Source organism: Triticum urartu, chromosome 1A (genome assembly GCF_056163025.1).
Source record: "Triticum urartu cultivar PI428250 chromosome 1A, HENAU_Tu73, whole genome shotgun sequence".
In the NCBI taxonomy this organism is placed as follows: domain Eukaryota; kingdom Viridiplantae; phylum Streptophyta; class Magnoliopsida; order Poales; family Poaceae; genus Triticum; species Triticum urartu.
In genome coordinates this window covers 60,445,136-60,452,516 of record NC_141873.1, presented here as the reverse complement: position 1 = coordinate 60,452,516, position 7,381 = coordinate 60,445,136, and the positions used below count along the sequence as shown (strand labels likewise).

At 41.9% G+C, this 7,381-nt stretch overlaps 1 long non-coding RNA gene across 1 annotated transcript; it reads left to right on the top strand.

Moving 5' to 3' along the window:
• Positions 1–5,433: 5,433 nt before the first annotated feature.
• On the top strand, positions 5,434–6,827 carry LOC125526479 (uncharacterized). The gene is made up of 5 exons (XR_007291709.1): positions 5,434–5,537; positions 5,620–5,673; positions 5,964–6,002; positions 6,349–6,429; positions 6,516–6,827. It is a non-coding gene; the product is annotated as an uncharacterized LOC125526479 (long non-coding RNA).
• Positions 6,828–7,381: the final 554 nt, after the last annotated feature.

Sequence of the window (7,381 nt, the reverse complement as noted above, 5' to 3'; positions counted from 1 at the left end):
CCAAGCAGGGTCACACAAAGATTCTTCGTCACGTGCATCACATCGATTGCGGAGCGGACCTCGAGGTCTTTCCAATAGGGCAGGTCCCAAAATATAGATTTCTTCTTCCACATGGGTGCGCGTCCGTCAGCGTCATTCGGAACAGGTTGTCCACCAGGACCCTTTCCAAAGACCACCTTCAAATCCTTGACCATATCATGTACATCAGCACCAGTACGGTGGCGAGGCTTCGTCCAGTGATCCACCTCACCTTTGAAATGCTTGCCTTTCTTTCTTACAGGATGCCTGCTCGGAAGAAATCGACGATGTCCCAGGTACACATTCTTATTAGCCAAATATATACTGTCGGCATCGTCCAAACAGTGCGTGCATGCGCGGTATCCCTTGTTTGTCTGTCCTGAAAGGTTACTGAGAGCAGGCCAATCATTGATGGTCACGGACAGCAACGCCTTTAGGTCAAATTCTTCCCCCATGTGCTCATCCCACGCACGTACACCTGTTCCATTCCACAGTTGTAAGAGTTCTTCAACTAATGGCCTTAGGTACACATCAATGTCGTTGCCGGGTTGCTTAGGGCCTTGGATGAGCACTGGCATCATAATGAACTTCCGCTTCATGCACAACCAAGGAGGAAGGTTATACAAACATAGAGTCACAGGCCAGGTGCTATGGTTGCTGCTCTGCTCCCCAAAAGGATTAATGCCATCTGTGCTTAGACCAAACCATACGCTCCTTGCGTCATCTGTAAACTCCTTCCCGTACCTTCTTTCGATTTTTCTCCACTGCGACCCGTTAGCGGGTACTCTCAACATTCCGTCTTTCTTACGGTCTTCTCTGTGCCATCGCATCGCCTTGGCATGCTCTTTGTTTTGGAACAAACGTTTCAACCGTGGTATTATAGAAGCATACCACATCACCTTGGCAGGAATCTTCTTCCTGGGGCGCCGGCCCTCGACATCACCAGGGTCATCGCGGCAGATCTTATAGCGCAATGCACCACATACCGGGCAAGCGTTCAAATCCTCGTACTCACCACGGTAGAGGATGCAATCATTAGGGCATGCATGTATCTTCTGCACCTCTAACCCTAGAGGGCAGACAGCCTTCTTTGCTTCGTACGTACTCTCGGGCAATTCGTTGTCCTTTGGAAGCATATCCTTTATCATTACCAGCAACTTTCCAAATCCCTTGTCAGATACACCATTCTCTGTCTTCCATTGCAGCAATTCCAGTGTGGTGCCCAGCTTTTTCTTATCACCTACGCAATTTGGGTACAACAATTTTTTGTGATCCTCTAACATGCGCTGCAACTTCTTCTTCTCCAAATCACTTGCGCAGTTTCTCTTTACATCGGCAATGGCCCGACCTAGATCATCAACGGGCTCATCTGATGCCTCTTCTTCAGCTTCTTCCCGCATTGCCGGCTCAGCTTCTTCCCCCATTGTTGTATCATCGTATTCAGGGAACCCATGGCCAGGATAGCTGTCGTCGTCCTCTTCTTCTTCATTGTCTTCCATTATAACCCCTCTTTCTCCGTGCTTGGTCCAAACATTATAATGGGGCATGAAACTGGACTTAAACAGGTGGACGTGAATGGTTCTTGACGTAGAGTAATTGTGACCATTCTTATAGCGAGCACATGGACAAGGCATAAAACCATCCGCCCGCTTGTTTGCCTCAGCCGCAAGCAGAAAAGTACGCACGCCCTCAACGAACTGGGGAGAGCATCGGTCATCGTACATCCATTGCCGGCTCATCTTCATTACACAACACCGAATAGACCAAATTAATACAAGTTCATACATATAGTTCATACAACACTTAAATGCAACAAACAAATAACTCTCTAGCTAAAGCATTTAAATGCAACAACAAATACGATCAAGATCGCAACTAAGGTAACAATGGATCCAACAGCATAATGATACCAAGCCTCACTATCGATGGCATATTTTCTAATCTTTCTAATCTTCAAGCGCATTTTCTCCATCTTGATCTTGTGATCATCGACGACATCGGCAACATGCAACTCCAATTCCATCTTCTCCCCCTCAATTCTTTTCAATTTTTCTTTCAAGTACTCGTTTTCTCTTTCAACTAAATTTAACCTCTCGGCAATAGGGTCGGTTGGAATTTCCGGTTCACATACCTCCTAGAAAAAATTTCTATGTCAACTTGATGGGCATAATTTGTCATAAACACGAAATGCAACTAGCTTTAAAAGAGAATATACATACCACATCTGAATCATAACAAGGACTAGGGCCGACGGGGATGGATATCAAAACCATGGCACTATATGTATAACAAACAACGTACGGGTAAGATAATTATACGAGTAACTATATATCCAAATCACACAAACATCAATTTTTATATAAAATTTCATGAACAAGAGGCTCACCACAAGGTGGTGCCGGCGACGGGACGGTGCGGGCGATCGACGGTGGCTACGATGGAGATTTAGAAGGCACTAAGTAAACCACACCTACATATGCAAACTAAGTGTTATTTTTGACCTCAAATTGCATATAAATCAAATACTAGCACATATATATATCCTCCCAAATTACTAAACTCACAAATTAATCACTATATAAACCAATGCAAGAGCTAATCTAGCAATGAGAGATGAAAGGACAAAGTTGCTAACCTTTGTGATCATTTGAATGGATGAGGGCCTTCAAATCTTGACAAATTTTGGGCAAATTTTATGATGAACTCGAGAGGAAGAAGGGAAGAACAGAGGAGAGGGAGAGGGGAAAGGGGGAAGAACAGAGTGCTGGTGGACGAAGGGTTTATGTAGGACGACCTCTAGTACCGGTTCGTGCCAAGAACCGGTACTAAAGGTGCTGGAGGGGCCCAGTCTGACAACATCCTGCCACCACTCTCATTAGTACCGGTTCGTGGCACGAACCGGTGCTAAAGGTTCGCCACGAACCGGTACTAATGAAAGCGGCCCGGCTATCCGTTGGAACCGGCACTAATATATACATTAGTGCCGGCTCAAATACAAACCGGCACTAATGTGCTTCACGTTTGACCCTTTTTCTAATAGTGATAGCATGAACAATAGACAATTATATATCATGAACACGGAAATATAATAATAACCACTTTATTGTTGCCTCTTGGGCATATTTCCAACACTCAGGGCATTAGGTAGGTCAACGCATGTCTTATGTTATGCCATGTATGTTAATGTTATTTTGTTTAAAAACATATTATACAATGGATTATATTTTAATGTTATCTCTAACAGTTAATCATTGCATGCTCCTAAATTTGTGGAATGATTAAAATTATACTAGAAAATATATAGCTAAGAAATGACATCTTACAACAGATAGAACTGTCTTATACTCACTTCTCACTCCTAAATTTGTAGATTAATGGAGTATTTCTTAATAAGAGAGGGCTAAGAGAAGACAATCTCCTTTTCTCATTTCTCACTCATCCAACTCAACAATTAATTTACGGGACATTGCTAAGATAGAACCATTGACACACCCTATTGCCCAATTAATGAGCAGGAATGTATATTGTCCAAATTCTACACGTAAAATACTTGACTTGATGTATTGAGAAGTTAAATTTAACTCTGATTTAGAATGACCAAGGAAAAATCTACCATATATATACACACTAGCTAGTCAAGTCAAGAAAAATCCGCCAAGACAATTATACCATCTGAATATCGATAGCTGTTTATGTAGAATATCAAGACCTAGCTAGCTAGAGAGCTACTACATTAACTCTCAAAAGACTTGTGCTATTTGAACGGCAAGGTCAAGAAAATTACACACGGTCAGGCACTTATTGCAGGATATTGTGTTCACACCTTGAAGTACATAGTTTTCCTAAATAACGAATCTGCAGTTTCTACTATTTTCTTAAGCTATGAAAAATCCAATTGTACATTTCCCTTAAGTTTGGAAAGGTATCTGCTTTTAAGTAAAATATGGTGGACATTTCCATCCTGAACCATGGACAAGAGGATCACATCCATATATGACGGAAAATAGTACATTTCCCTCTTGGTTTATCACAGAACTGAACTATATAGGGTGCATTATTGAAAGGGACAAAATCCCTTAATGCAATTTAACATAATTATCCATCTTATTATGTGTAATTCCAGGCGGCATACACTATATGTATTTTCCTTTTTCTTTCTGAAGCTGAGGCAAAATATTTTCCACATCGATAAATTAAGTAGAAGAGAACTGTCAAGTAGATTGATGAAAAACTAGGCGAAGCCCATTACAACATGGACACATGTGGATTACTCCCAAAGCATGAATTTCCACGATCATCCCACCAGACAAGCAAACGTCCCCACTACAACCACAAACCTCAGGCCCATGGATCACAACATTTCGAAAGAACCACCATTGAAAACACATCAACAAATACATCAGACAAGACACAACAACCCGAAAATAAGAGAACAATCCATCAAGCAGTCACAGACACCTTGCCTATGGCGCCACTCTTCTTGATTCTGCTCCGAAATGATTTCTCCTTCAGGGTGCCAGAACGATGGCTAGCGCACACCCTCTTGCTCTTGTCCCTGGTTGCCTTCTCCTTCAGGAAGCAACCGACCATCTTGCTAGATCTAGGGTTAGCAACCTCCAATATGGCCATTAATTCTCAAAAAAATAGCGGAGAGAGCCTAAAAAACATGCGATGACGCAATGGATGTCACAACCTCATTACTCACAGGAACCACCTGGACGATGGGCTTAGGCAATTGGAAGACAACACCGCCCAAACCTCCATGCTCCACGAAGATAAATACTTTGCTAGTCTCTGACGATGGTGGTGTGGGAGGCGGTGCAACCACTATCGAGGTCACAAGCGAGTCTGCATGTACCATTGACAAAGGCGAAGCATGCTCCCCACACATCGTTTGTAGCTCGGGCATGATCTGCAACATCAGAGCAAGAACCTCGATGATGTCCTCACTCCTAGAGGCGGTTGACGCAACATGCAGTGGTGACACGAAGGGCTAACACGAGGGGGAAAACATCCATAGAGGCCAACTTCCGCTCTGTCCACACAATCAACATGGAGCTCGGTCGGGTGAGTGACATCAGGCGCAACTATGAGCCTACCAAGGGTAGCTTCCACCCTCACGAGAAAACTCCTAACCCGCACCAGGCAACCTTGCAACTCAAGGGGAAGCAACTCAGCCTGTTCAGCCAAGACGGACTGCAAATTATCCTGATCGGGAGAATCTTGGCAAATCTAACTGGGTCAAATTAAAAGATTCAGTGACATTGGAATCCATCACAATGTATACATCAGTGCAATTAATTAGTTTTGTAAGTAGAGTGGAATATACAATTTTTCCTCGAGAGATGTCATGATCATCCTAATGACATGCAATTTATATGACTTCGCATTCTGTGTAATCCTATAAGAGGAGAAGTTTTTCCAAGCATTTGGTCATCAACAACTCAAACTTGCTGGAGAGAGCCAGTTAAGAATCAAGGCCTCTCCAAATCCAAACAACATGACGTCAAAGCCGAAAGGTGAGCTAATTATCCTCCAGTTATTATAGTCCCATTCATTAACCAAGTAAACTAAATTTTGTATCATTTTTTTTGCATGCAGCCATGGATACTAAAGGTGCGCCTGGACTGAAAAATTCTGAGGCTAGGACGAAAGGTAGTATTCATCCGAGCATTGCTAGACAGACAATAGCTATCTGCGCGATTTCTGCACGATGGACTACTGCATCCATTAGAATCATCCAAAAATCGTCTCTGAACTGTCGTGTGTAGAGTAGTTTCCTATTCATCCTGCTGGATACAATCACCATTGCTAGCCTCTTCAAATTTGGCATCCTTTTACACTGGAAGACATAGCCAGCCTTCTAACATCATAATCACATGCATGCATGACTAATTAAATGTACGTGCACCATCGTCGACTGATTGATTGATATTGTCGTGCAGGGAAACATGCGCATGTGCAGCAAGACGCATCTTCTACTGGTTAGTACTCCAGCATTCGAGCTTGCTATAGTCTCCAAGCAAGAGCAGCTACTGAGCTACGCGTACTCGACGATCGCATTTCTAAACATAAGTCTTTTTAAAGATTTTAATATAGATTACATAAGAAGCAAAATGAGTGAATCTACACTCTAAACTACGTCTATATACATCCGTATATCGTCCATATTGAAATCTCTAAAAAGACTTATATTTAGAAGCGGATGGAGTAGCTTTTTTCCCTGTCTCCCAAAGCTGAAGCTTTTCTTTAGTACAAGTTTTCATGACCAAATAATCAACGGATTCTATAAAGTTTATCGATCCCTTGTGATTTCACATTTCTGTGCAGCACCTAAAGCTAAAGCGCCAAGTACTACCCAACTGCCGACGTTTGCACCAAACAGCAAACATGAAAAGCCAGCCAACCCAGGTATACGAACTATAATTGTTCATCTGCATATATGTTGTGCGTGTGGCTCCACAGAAACCTGACACACTGAAATTTTATTTTGTTAGGCGGCAAGGCTCCAAAGCGGTGAATTCCGGATTCACATATACATTTTAAACCTCTTGTGTGGATTGATGAAGAAGAATAATGACATGTACATCATTTGGCGTGCTTTGTCTACTAAATAATACATATACCGAAGACTCTAATAGTATCTAAGAAGTTAAGAGGTGGAAAAGAAATATGGATCGATCTATTGCATGTTAATAGTTTGTACGTCCTCGGTGGATTTCGCCACTGTCCTAAGTTCATGTACTGGTATTGTATTGAATTCTCATGTATTGGTAAATTTGGATGGTATTGAGTTGTATCTTCTTTCTTGCCATGGAGTGAATTTTATCTCTTTTTCCCAAACCTGTGAATTTTATCTTGAGCAGTGTCAAACTGGAGCATTAATAAACTCTGCTTCAGATAAACAAGTAATCTATCACATTGTGACCTCAAACGAACGAATATACTTTCATGAAAATTATGTAATTAATATCAACATTTTTTGGGGTTAGGAAAAATAACCAGTGGGATGAGGTAGGACCGCTCTCCAGTAATACTAGTCAAATACAACTTGGAATTATTCGAAGGAACTTCAATTTTTCCAAAATTTATCTAAATTTATTGAATTCAAAAAAACTTTGTAAAAAAAGGTAAACACAAGGTAGTTACCGGAGATTATCCGAGACAAAAATATCTTCGTAATACACAAGAAATTCCTTGCACAAGTACGCATGTGCCATGCCACGCTCTCTTTCAGTGGCACTTTCATGCCGGCGGATGGTTCCGCAGGGTTGGGCATGATTCTTTGGAACTCTACCATGAGGATTGTTTTCATTTCATGTCGATAATGAAGCTCTCGGAGTGGAGATCCATGTGATAATGC